Below are 13,338 nucleotides of genomic sequence, written 5' to 3' on the forward strand. Positions count from 1 at the left end.
AAAAAAAAAAAAAAACATGGGGGTAAAAATAGTACCTTTCTTGCAAGATTGCTGTGAGGATCAAATTAAGTAAAAGCATTTAGCACCTTGCCTGACATATAGTAAGTGCTAGATACATACTTATTCTCTTCCTGACTCCTTCGCCACCATTCTCTGCATAAGGATAATTGTGAAAGGCTTCCAGGAAAACAGAAGGCAGCATGCCTCAGTGAAAAGGTATGATTTTTCATTGATTACCACCACTATCTTCTCTCTTCCACCTAAAAGAACTTCTCTGGGCCAAGAGTTAGCAGCAAACCTACTTTATCCCCAGATCTTCTCCAATTTAAGAAATTAGCTAATACAAACACAATTAGAAAGTGGTTTCCACTCAGTGAGCCCTTCCCTTTACCCTAGCATGACAGAGAGGGTCACAACCTTTGACTACCATTTTTTTTCAAAGTTTCTTACACCCTATTGTACAGGAAAGACTTTTTCAAATGACTTTTAAAAAACCAGTAACAACAAAGCAAAAATAGGACTGAATTATACAAAGGGGAATCTAGATGATGATTTCTAAACACGTTAAAATTGCCTCTCCCTTGAGAAAAATGATTATTAGCTAACTACTTATTAGGGAGATATAGGGTTTTTTCTCCCTCCTAGATCCTCATTCTCTATTAGGCAAAGCCATCACCTGAAGAACATTGTTCATGAATGAGACTGCCCAAATCCATGGATGAGATTGCCCAAATCCAAATTTTCTAAGCAATCCTGGGTAGAACACCCCACCAACTAGAGAACCTTGCAAAGAATTTAATCTAAAGTGAGTTCAAGCCCACTGTGTTCCTCTCAGGCAGGATTGATAAAAGCAGATCTTTTGTCCAGATGGCCTGAGGCTAGGGGGGATTTTTGGAGTAAAAATTATCTGTCATTCCCCCCCCCCCTCTCCCTCATTAGAATAGGTCCACCTGTCATTATAATATTCATTCTTCTCATTAATTGTTAACCAAACAGAGTTAATTAACCATCCTCAGAAACATCCACTCTTCCAAGAGGGTTTAGTGGGTTCTATGAAGGGTCTACAGCATTCAAGAGTGTCACTGACCCCTTTTTATTAATTGTCCACTGGCAGTGATTAATAAAATGATTAGTTACCCAGAAACTGTCCCTTAAACTTTTTTTATATGTCACCCCTTTTTAAATCATCTTCTTCCGTTGTTGATATTCTCTGTAATTTGCAAACAGGTTCCCAGTACCCACATGTTCTCCTTCCTCTACAACCAAAAGTCACTCTGACAAAATTACCTGACAAACTCATTCACACTAAAGTTTTCAAAGAGCCATGCATTAGGACCTCAGAGACCATCTAGTCTAACCTCATTTTATAGATGAGGAAACTGAGGCTCAAGGAGGCTAAAAGATTTTAGCCAAGGTCATCCAAGTTTTGAGTGTCAGGGGGGAATTTGGGCCCAGGTGCATCAGACTCTGTATCCAATGTTCTTTCCAACCCTCTCTTATTTTCACTATCCTATGCATCCTCCCAAATGGGGATCTTCAAATTTGCCTGCTTTCCATCCTTTGAGAAAATCTGGGTTAGATCAAAAAGACTGGAGAGCAAGAGAATAACTTCAAGGACAACTCCATGAAGTCAGAGCAAGAGAATGGATTTTTTTTTTGTCTTAAATGAGAGTTGTAGGCTCATACTCACAAACAAAGGCTATTTGAGATATCTTCTTTGGTCTGTGATATGAAAAAAAAAACTGGATAAACAAAAGCCTCATTAGATGTGTTCTGGGGGAAATACCACTCTACAATACATTAAACTAGGACACCTGACTGACTTAGTTTACTGCTCCATTTTCAGCAGCTAGATAATTGGAATTTCATTGTTATGCAAAGGAAATGCTTTAGGTTTAGTTGAATGGTAGCCATTATGCAAATGTGGCTCTTCCTCCCTAGCCTGGCTAATATATAAAATTGGATATTTCCCCACCACATTTTAGAGCAGTAGATTATTCCAAAATAAATACAAGCACAGCATCATTCATAGAATGAAATAAGCAAAAGCTAATTGTTGACGCTAAGAACGCCAATCTTCTGCATGTTTGAATACACTTCGCCCAATCAATGTCAAAAGGAAAGCCAATCAGAATAAAGAGCTGATCGTTACAAAAACAGGGTTTCCATATATTTTGAAATTCTGTTCGGAAAAACAAAACAAAAAACCTTGGAGAGCAACTTCGGCCCCGCACTTTTTCACTCTTGTCTTTCCCCATGATAGGTGCCATAGGAATCTTTCTGGGAACAGAGCACCTATCTCATTTTCAGAGGGTAGAATTACATGGATTCTGATAAATATACTCATTTAAAAAATTTTATTTATTTATTTTCAAGCTTTTATTACCTCTCTCACTGTCCCTTCAACTATTAAAAAAAAATCTTCATAACGAATATGAACAATCCAACAAAACAAATTCCCATATTGGCCCTGTCCAAAAATGTCTGTCTCATTCTGCATTTTCAATCCATCCTCTCCCTGTCAGGAGGCAGGTGATGCATTTTATCTTCACTTCTCTAGAGTTAAGGTATCATTGCATTGATGAGAGTTCTAAAGTCCTTCAAGGTCTTTTTTTTTTCTTTATACTGATGTCATTCTAGAAATTCTTCCCCCTAGTTCTGTTCCCTTCACTCTGTATCAGTACAAAAAGCTCTTCCCAGTTTCCTCTGACTGTCCATTTTGTCATTTCTTATAGTATAGTAATATTCCATTATATTTATATATCATAATTTGGTGAGTCATTTCCCAAGAGGTTGACACTCGAGTTTCCAACTCTTGGCTAAACAAAAATTTAATAAATAAGTTAATAAACTTTCAATAAATAAAATTCAGAGTGTTTTAGTTTAGTGTCATGCTGTGATAAATGAAAATCTCAAGAGACAGAGTTTCTGGATAATTTATAATCAATTTATTAAGTTAGCTAATAATAAATAAACTGATGGTCATAGTTTTCTCTTAATGATAAAAGACAAAACCTTGGAGATCCCTGAATGCTTAAATACCATTGGAAAAGGGAATGCCTTTTTCCATGCTGCCCCAAAGAAGTTTCCATAGGCATTGCTCTCTGTTTCCATTGTAACTTTAAAGCGAAATGTTCACAATGCCTGGACCCCTAGAAGAATTGGAGATGAAGGAGGAGGATGTCCCCAAATTCCTTGCTGCAGGAACCCATTGGGTGGCACCAATTTGGACTGCCAGATGGAAGATGGAACAGTGTTATTTATCTACAAAAAAAATCCATCCACATCATTAACTCGAAGAGAACTTGGTAAAAGCTTCTGCTGGCACCTCTTGCCGATGTTGCCATTGAAAACCCAGCTGATGTTAGGTCATCTCAGCCAGGAACACTGGCCAGTGAGCTGTTCTGAAATTTGCTGCTGCCTCTGGTGCCACACCTATTGCTGGATGTTTCACACCAGGCACCTTAACTAACCAGATCCAGGAAGCTTTCAGGGAGCCTCATCTCTTGGTGGTCACGGATCCTGGGGCAGATCACCAGCCTCTGACTGAAGCATCATATGTTAACCTCCCAACCATTGCACTGTACATCACAGACTCCTCACTTCACTGTGTGGGCATTGCCATTCCATGTAACAACAAGGGAGCTCACTCCGTGGGTCTGAGGTGGTGGATTCTGGCCCATGAAGTCCTGCAGATGCATGGTACCATTTCCCGGGAACACCCATGAGAGATCATGCCTGATCTTTACTTGTACAGGGATCCAGAGGAGATTGAAAAAGAAGAGCAGCCTTCAGCTGAGAAGGCAGTGACAAAGGAGGAGTTTCAGGGTGGATGGACTGCACCTGCTCAAGAATTCATTGCTACTCAACTGAAGGTGACTGATTGGTCCAAGGGAGTACAGGTGCCATCTGTGCCCATTCAGCAGTTTCCCATCAAAGATTGGAGTGCTCAACTGGCTACTAAGGAATTGTCTGTGACTCCTACTGCTCAGGTCACTGAGTGAATAGGAACTACTGAGGAGTGGTCTTAAAACCCAGATGTTCTAATGGTGATGGAAAAATGATGATGAAAAATAAACATTGGTTTCGTACCAAAAACGGGAGGGGGGTGCCCCTGACAGGTAAAAATCAGCCCTGATTGGTGAACACTTAATGAAGGAGTAGACTTTTAAATGAGAAGCTGGGCCAAAAACCTTCAGCTCCTTTTTTTGAGAACATGGTCCAATCATGTGACTCAGCCACCTCTAGCACTCTGGACAAAGGAATTCAGCTGTATCCAGACCACTCTGGTTGGTTTTCTCCTTCATAAGCCAGTTTCCTCTGGACTCCAATAGAGGGGTACATTGAGAGGGACCCAATGCTTTCATGCTAGAATACACCTAGATAAGATCCTATTTACACTATAAACAAAAGTGAGGGGCCCCTAGTTGATTGGGGTCTGCCCAAGATCACAGAGTTTAGGATTCTAAGACTCTGGGATTAAGCCAATCTCATCTATCAGCCTTGTCCTTCTGAGACTGGCTGAATGACCTACAAAAGTTGGTGCCTGGGTGAAGAAATAGAAAGGAAAAAATCTTCCCCCTAATTTTATAATTTTTTATTAATATAATGAAAAATAATCACTTCTCTTAATACTTCAGATCTCCCAAGAATTCAGTCATTGTCATTTACCACATCCTTTCTACCCAGTCCCACAATGGATGGAGACTTGACCACATAGGACTAAGCCTGAATCTCCCAGTCAAATTCATTATGCATATTAATATTTCTTGTATCCTGTGATCTATATACACTGATGAAGTCACTAAAATTATTCTAGGATTTCTTTGCTCCAGATGTAAAGTCTGATATCTATCCGTAATTCATCATTCTCACATGGAAGTTGTTGTTCAGTTATGTCAGTCATGTTAGATGCTGTGATCCCATTTGAGGTGTTCTTGGCAAAGATACTGGAGTGGTTTGCCTTTTCCTTCTCCAACTCCGTTTACAGATGAGGAAACTGAGGCAAAGAGGATTAAGTGACTTTCCCATGGTCACACAACTAATAAGTGTCTGAAACTGGATTTGAACTTAGTTCTTCCTGACTCAGGGTAAGTATTCCTTCCACTTCACCACCTAGCTGCCCCCAACATGAAATTACTAGGGTTTTAAAGTCTATGCTAGTAAAGGGCAAACTCTGGTAGGTCCTACTAAACTAGACACATTTTGAACATAAACCCAGCAATGGATTGTTTGTCTATTGTCTAAGGACCATCTTAACTAAGCCAAAAGAAGCTCATCCCCCAAAATTTGACACTAATTGATTCTTTTTTTTTCTTTTTTTTTTTTTACCACAGTAACTCATGATAAGGTAGAGAGGTGGGCAAAGTGGAAGCAGATTAAGTATCAATACCGAAGAAATCCTATGTCCTTATAGTGTTAAACTTTAATAACTAAATCAAAGCAAGGATGGTTATCAAATGCTTTACTGAATTTCATTGGGGAGCAACCATTAGGCCAATCTATTCACACAAACAAATTACAAGGTAGAGCACAAGTAGCCATTCTATCTCTTTATCTGAAGGCTGCCAGTGATGGGGAGCTCACCACTTCCTGAGGTAGAACCTATTCCACTTTAGGGTTTAGTCTAATCATTAGGAACTTTATTATCTAAATCAATATTTTTGCAGCTTCCATTCATTCCTCCTGGTTCTGCCTTCTGGGGGCTAGTAGTCTAGTCTTTCTCTCCAGGCTAAAACATCATAGATAGATAGATAGATAGATAGATAGATAGATAGATAGATAGATAGATAGATAGATAGATAGATAGATAGATAGATAGATAGATAGACGGATAGACGGATGGACGGATGGATGGACGGATGGATGGACGGATGGATGGACAGACGGATGGATGGATGGAAGGACAGATTGGACAAACAAATGAATGAATGAAGAAATAAATAAATGGAGGCAGAAGAGTTTCATACAAACAACTGCAATTTAAAAAATAAAATTGGGAAAAAAAATAATGCCATTCTGCTTTGCCCCACTCCTGCTTAGTCATCTCTTTGTTTTGATGGATGTCTGTAGTTTTCTTTTCTCTTCACCTCTGAAAACAGACAAAGGGAGGTCAATAGCTCCCATGGAAGAAAAGAAGAAAATGAAAAAGACCATTGTGTTCTGAACAAACACCAGCAGGGAGCAATCAGATTGCTGTTCAGATGAAGCTTCCCATAGCACCCATTGTTTGTTTTAACTTGTTTCAAACTTGTCAAGCAAAGAATTTCCTTAAGCAGTTCCTGGTTTCCTACCTTTCAAAATGTTATTTCAGTAAATGTAATTATGAATTGTAGAAAAACACCAAAGTCTTCTAGCAGTAGAGTGAACAAGAGAATCAGCCTGAACTTATTCATTCTGGTTCCTTTATTTACTAGTGAAAAGCAAAAATTCCTCTTTCCTTGGGAGCACCTGTTTTACTCTGGCACTAAAGTCAGAAAGGCAGATAGGTAAAGAGTAGGCGAAGTACTTCCCATGCAGGGGTGGCTGGGGAATGTTTAACAACCAGCTCTCAAAAAGTATAAAGGAACCTTCGAGACACTTTTAGGTTTAATTCACATCATTAACATTTTCTCCATCACTTTCTTAAGTCTAGAAAATCAACAAAACAATAAATCAAGCCCTGATTATAGCACTTGCTGATCTCTTAGGGGGAACTGTTCACATTGAAAATTTAACTATTGACTCTCAGGAGCCTACAAATTGACTCCCTCATGTCCCGATTCTCTGGAGATGGAGCTAAAATATCTAAAATATCAGAGGGAACGTTCTACAGGTGCTACTCTATGCTCCAGCAATTCCCAAGGTCTTTTTGGTTCTTCTGCAAACATGGGAAGGATCATTCCTTCTCCTCTGAGTGCTTTAGCATAGCTTCTGCTTTGTTTATCAGTGTTTGACATATAGGTGGAGCACTGAATAGAGTACTGACACAGGAATCAGGAAGACCTGAGTTCAAATCCTGCCTCATACACTTACTAGCTGTGTGACCCTGGACAAGTCACTTAACCTGCTTGCCTCGATTTCCTCATCTATAAAATGTGCCAGAGAAGGAGATAGCAAGTCACTCCAGTATCTTTGCCAAGAAAACTCCAAATGGGGGCATGGCGAGTTGGACCAAAGACCAAACAAAGCGGCAATTAATTAATCAATTGACTCATCCAACAGTCTAGAGTAGAGGTTCTTAACTCTTTCTGTGCCATGGATGCCTTTGAAAGTCTGCTGAGATCCATGGACTCCTAATCAGAACGACTTTTCTAAACACATAAATAAAACACATAGAAAAAAGACAATTATATTCAAATGCAGCCATCAAAATAGTTTTAAAAACAAGTTCACAGTCCCCAGTTTAAGAATCCATGGTCTAAGGTATGGACAGAAAACCTTAACTTCCTTGGTTTGGTTTACTGCCATCCCATTTGAAATTCTAACCTCCTTCTAACTTTGAGTACACATCCACATTAGAGATCAGAGTGTATTTAACTGAATATTTAAAAAAAATTAAAATAATAGAGCTGCTAATTGGTAGGCTATGAGCTCCTTGAAGACAGGGACCATTATTTACCCTTCTCTCTATCCCCAGCTCTTACAACAAATGTCTGGCACATGGTAGGAACTTAACAAATGTTTATTGACTTGACTTGAAAACCTTCTTCTAGGAGTTAGCCCTATCCCACCATAGTCTGCTTAAGGTAGAAGAGCAATGATATGTATCTGAGGAGGGAACATCCACAGTGAGGAAATCTAATATCCCTAAAGGCATCAGGTGAGAGTTTTCCACTGTGGATGATTTGGCGGGATAGTCTCCAAAAGGATCCCTCAGGAATCTCTAAAGTCACCTAGTCCTGGGTTCCTTGTTCATAGGAGTGGGCAATCAATCCGGCTGAGGCTCAGGTCCTTCTGAAATGCTTCCTACAAAGCAAGCAACTTCCTTTGTTGAGGAAGAACATGGCCAAGCAGGGGTTACACTTCAACATTTTTGTCCACAAAAGAGCTTCATTAGCGCTTTTCTCTCTGCAAGCTGGTCTTAAGACAAGCACTTTGATAACATTGAAATACCACATTCCTCCTAACTGACTCAGCCCCTTTGGAACCAAAGCACAAACATGTCATTTAAAGGGTAGTCCCTAACCTTGGCTTTGGCTCCTGAGAAACTCCTCCTATCCCAATACTGTGGGAGGAGGGACCCCAGGCACCATGTGCCTTAACTTTTCATCCAGGAGACCAAAAAAAGATGGTGCTATTAAAATGTGTTTGAATCAGCCCATAGGGGATACAGCTCATCATTCTGCCCACAGTCTTCACTGTCTCAACAGACAGGGCCCCAGGGCCACCTTTGGAAGCTTTTCTTACATTCCTGCTCAAAATCAGAAGAAAGGTATCCTGGCAACTTTAGCAATCTGTTGCCTGAGGGGAGTACAAGACTACATCCTCTCTTAGTCGGGTAGGAAGAGGGAATAATTAGAATAGCAATCGTATATGTGTGTGTTCATATATGTGTGTATACATGTGTGTCCATGTGTGTATGTATACATGTGTGCACATGCATGTTTGTGTGTGTGTGAAATTTCCAGGTTTGTAAGGCACTTTATACATATTATCTCATTTGGTTTTCACAACAACTCTGTATGGTACATGGCATTATAATCCTCATTTTACAAATGGGTAGACCGAGAGGTTGGGATGCCCATGGTCACATAGCTAGAAAGTGGACAAGGCAGGATTTGAACTCAGGTCCCATTGGATACCAGATCCAGAGCTGTTCACTGTGCTATGTAGCTGCTGCATGGAGAGAGTGTTGGATTTGTAGTGAGGAAGATCTGAGTTCAAATCTTGCTTAATCTACTTAATATCTCTTTGATCCTGGGCAAGTCACTTAACTGTTTTCTTACCTGTAGAATGAGACTAACACGCAGGTTCATTATGAGCATCAAAGGAGAACATGTAGGTGAAGGGTTTTGCATACTTCAAAGCTCTGTACCAATGTCAACCTCTTGTTGGTTGCTATTGGTTGTGATTGTCATTGTTGTTACTTGTGTTATAAGCAAAGTACTGCTAGGTGATGGCATATAAAGACAAGAAGTAAATAGTTTGGGTCCTCAAAATGATTACATTCTGTTGAGAAATTTCATAGTTCAACATATAAGCAAATAGAAAGTATTTTCAATGCATTATTTGTATATAAATACATATTATATATTGAATTATATATAATTTGTAATACAATAATATAAAGTAATATATTAATATGTTATAATAATATAAAATAATACAAAGTATATGTAATATCATACAAAGTCATTTTAAGAGGGAGAGAAGAAGGGTTGAGGGATAATCCAAAAGGGCCTCATTTAAGAAGTTAGGTAAATTCTGAAGAAGGTAGATATTTTAGAAGTCAGAGGTAAACAGGGAGTGAGCTTCAGATAGAGGGCAACTGTTCAAAAGTATAGTAGTGGTGGGAAATGGAAAGTCATGTACACTGTACTGACAGTGCGTGAAGGGTGGTAATTGGAAGAAGACTTGAAAGTTAAGTGAAAGTCATATCATGGGGAGCTTTAAATACCAGATTGATGATGCTGTATTTTTTCCTGGAGGTTAGAGGAACTGATTGCTAATTATTGAGTGAGGGGTGAAATGGTCAGATCTGCATTTTAAGAATATCAATTTGGTGAATCAATTGCTGAGAACAGATTAGAGAGAAAAAGGAGGAAAGACTATTGAGCCTATTCTTCATGTAAGAGATGAAAGTCATCTGAATTTGTACAGAGGTTGTGTGAATGCAGAGAAGGGGATGGATATGAGAAATGTTATAGAGGCAGAATTGACAAGACTTGTTGACTGATTGGAAATGGAAAATGAGGAGAGGGAAGAATGGAAGATGTTTCCAAGACTACAACCTTGGAAAGTTTATAGAGACATCAACAAAAACAGGGATGTTTATAAAAAACATTGGGTGGGAAAGCATTTGGGGGAAGATACAGAGTTTTGAACATGATGAGTTCCAGATGCCTAAGGTACAATCTCATCAGCTCATTCTTGTACTATTACAGTAATCTGTTGGTTGGTCTCCCAGTCTCAAATCTTTCCATATTCCAGTCCATCCTTCACTAAGCTGTCAACTAAATCTTCCTAAATCATGGATCTGAACATTTTATTCTCCCCCTGCCCTGAGTCAATAAACTCTAGTGACCCTCTATTACCTCTAGGATCAGACATAAAAATGCTCTTTGGGGTTTTTAAATCTTACCTTTTCAGTCTTCTTACTTTACATTTTACTCCATTCCACCTTATTTACAATCCAAAAACTGATTTTCTGTCCCTTGAACATGACATTGTGTCTCTTGACTCCTTATCTTTTCATTGACTGTCCCACAAGCCCAGGATTCTCTTCCTCTTCACCTCTACCTCTTGCCTTCCCTGTATTCTTCTAAGCCTTAACTTAAATTCCACCTTCTGCAAGAGGCTTTCTGTGCTCACATCCCAATATCCTATCCCTCACTACCATCCTTCCTATTAAGGTTGCCTTCTATCATATGTATACATACATATATATATACACATATATGTATATGTGAAATATTATATATATGACAATAGCTAATCTATCTATAATACATTATATATAGTAAGATTATTTTTCTTTATAGGTAGCCTTCCCAATCAGAATGTGAGCTCTTTGAGAGCAAGGAATGTATTTTTACTTTCTTTTTTCCATTTTTTAAATTTTATTTTTAATTTATGAAATAAAACAAGCAGTTCCATAATTTAATATAATAAAAAAGATGATTACACATGGAACTGCAAGTCTATTATGTATAATTGGCATTCCTTTTAAATATACAATAAAATTATCATGTATTTTTTTTTCCTTTTTTCTTCCTTCCCTCCCACCCTAGAAATGGCTACCATTAGACACACTTACATGTGTGTGTCTATATGTAAAATCATTCTATACATACTTCTATTTTTCAGTTTTTTCTCTGGATGCAGATAGCATCTTACTTCATATGTCCTTTGTAATTTATTTGGATATTTTTAATAGTCAAAATGACTTATTTGTTCAAAGTTGTTCTTAAAAAAGATTGCTGTCACTGTATACAACATATTCTTCATTCTGCTCTTTTCACTCTTTATTATTTCATGCAAGTCTATTTATAAATATTTTTCTATGACCATAAAGCTGATCCTTTCTTAACAGCACAGTAGGTTCCATCACAATCATATACAACTTGTTCAGTTATTCCCCAACTGACAGACATTGCCACAATTTGGCACTACAAAGAGAGTTGCTATCAATATTTTAGAACATATAGTTTCTTTTCCATTCTCCCTAATAATGTTTGGAAATAGACCTAGTAGTGGTATTACTAGGTCAAAAGGGTATAAGCATTTTAATAACTCTTTGCGCATATTTCCTGATTGTTCTCCAAAATGGTTAGATCATTCCACAATTCCACCAACAATGAATCAGTGTCCCAATTTGTATTTTTCTTTGAATCCCCAGCACTTAGCTGGCAGCTGGCCCATAGCAAGCACTTAATAAATGTTTATTGACTTTTCTAGTTGACTCACTGACTATGTCAATACAGGCAGAAATATCCTACAGGCAGCTGGTAATACAGGACTGAGATTCAGAGATAAGGAATGGATGTATAGACCTGAAAGTCATCTCTACAGAGATAACAATGGAGCACACCTAGAGCAGATGATATCACCAAGGGGGAATGGTGAAAGAAAAAAAAGTCTAGAATAATACCCAACACCTAGTAGGTGGGAGAATGAATATGAACCAGTAAGAAAGACAGAGGAAGGGCAGTCATACTGGGGAAAAGGGGAGTCAAGAGAGTGCAGTATTCTGGGAGCCAAAGGAGAAGAGAATGTTCAGAAGAAAAGATAAGGACTGAGAGAAAGTCATTAGATTTTTCCAATAAAGATATCATTGAATTGGCACTCTCAGTTTCAGTTTTAAACTGGAAACCAGAATGTAAGGGATTCATAAGTGAAAGCAGCAGAGGGGAGAGAAGTAAGTAAATAGAAGCAATTAGTATAAAGAACCCTTTCTAAAAGCTCAGCTATGGAGGGGAGAAGGAGCAATAGCTTGAAGGATTGGCAAGAAGCAGTGAAGATTATATAAGCATAGAGAAGACACAAGCTTGTTTATAGGCAATGGAGAAGGGGAGAAATGAAAGAAAGGAACTAATTAAGGGACTTTGTCTTATTTATTATTTTATCCCTCATAGCACCTGGCATATTGCTTTTCCTATAGTAGGGACTCAAGAAAAATTTCCGATATTAAAGAATATATAAAGGAATGCATACATGAATTAATTTTAAAAGACGTTATGAAGTTCCTACCATGTGCCAAGCACATAATATGGATAAGGCTCTGGGGATACAAATATAAAATGAGACAGTCCTTGTCTTCAAGGACCCTGCTTTTTGATAGCACAAGACAACAAGTATAGGATAGTTTGAGCCAAGGAAGGGAGCTTTGGTCTGAGGAGTCTTAGAGATGGCAAATGGAGTCATACATAAGTGGATTGCCACATGGTTTAAAGTGTATCGATGGTAGCACTTGTTTCATTGCTGTTCCCAGAATAATAGGATGGGAGATGGGGCAGGGTGGGGAACGGTGAGGAAGAGACTCTCAGAGCAGGTTGTGGGGGGTTCAGCAGAATAAAGAGCAAGATATTAAGCCCTAATTTACTGATGGTGAGTCAATGGTGGGTAGCTAAATACAGTGAATGAAAATGTCTGTCTCATGACATCTATTCCAACCCACCACACACACACACACACACACACACACACACACACACACACACAAGGACAGTTCAGATTCTGTCATGGGAATGGTCTGCATGTCTACATACTTATAACATGTTGTTTTGGACATATAGACAGGGCTTAAGAAATGGGTAGATCCTACACCTAAACCACCTGACTCCCTTTTTAACATAAGGCAAGCTCTTTCCCTGACTTTGATTTTCTCCTCCAATAAATAGTCAATTTCTTTGTCTCAGGTCTTGGCTGAGACAAAGTCTCATTCCTAGACTCCTATAATCTTTCTCTTGGCCCCTGTTTTCTCAGCTACAAAAGGAAAAAGTTGGACTACCCATTCTAAATACTACATTCTGTGTTCTGTATTCTTCCCTACCTGGTTCCATTCTCCAAGTATTATGCACACTACAGATAAATCTATTTTTCAGGCCTGCCATTTTGCACTTGTATTCCATTGTCCATTATTTCTCAGTCCAGATGTTTCCTATTGTCCTCCTGATCACATACAAATTTGGATCTCTA

At 38.6% G+C, this 13,338-nt stretch overlaps 1 pseudogene; it reads left to right on the top strand.

Annotated features, from left to right (window-relative positions):
• Positions 1 to 3,131: 3,131 nt before the first annotated feature.
• On the top strand, positions 3,132 to 4,031 carry LOC138169209 (small ribosomal subunit protein uS2-like; annotated as a pseudogene).
• The last annotated feature ends 9,307 nt before the right edge of the window (positions 4,032 to 13,338 follow it).

Source organism: Petaurus breviceps, unplaced genomic scaffold, assembly GCF_028583685.1.
Source record: "Petaurus breviceps papuanus isolate PSGF00001 unplaced genomic scaffold, PetGlider_PUasm1.0 126, whole genome shotgun sequence".
Lineage (NCBI taxonomy): Eukaryota > Metazoa > Chordata > Mammalia > Diprotodontia > Petauridae > Petaurus > Petaurus breviceps.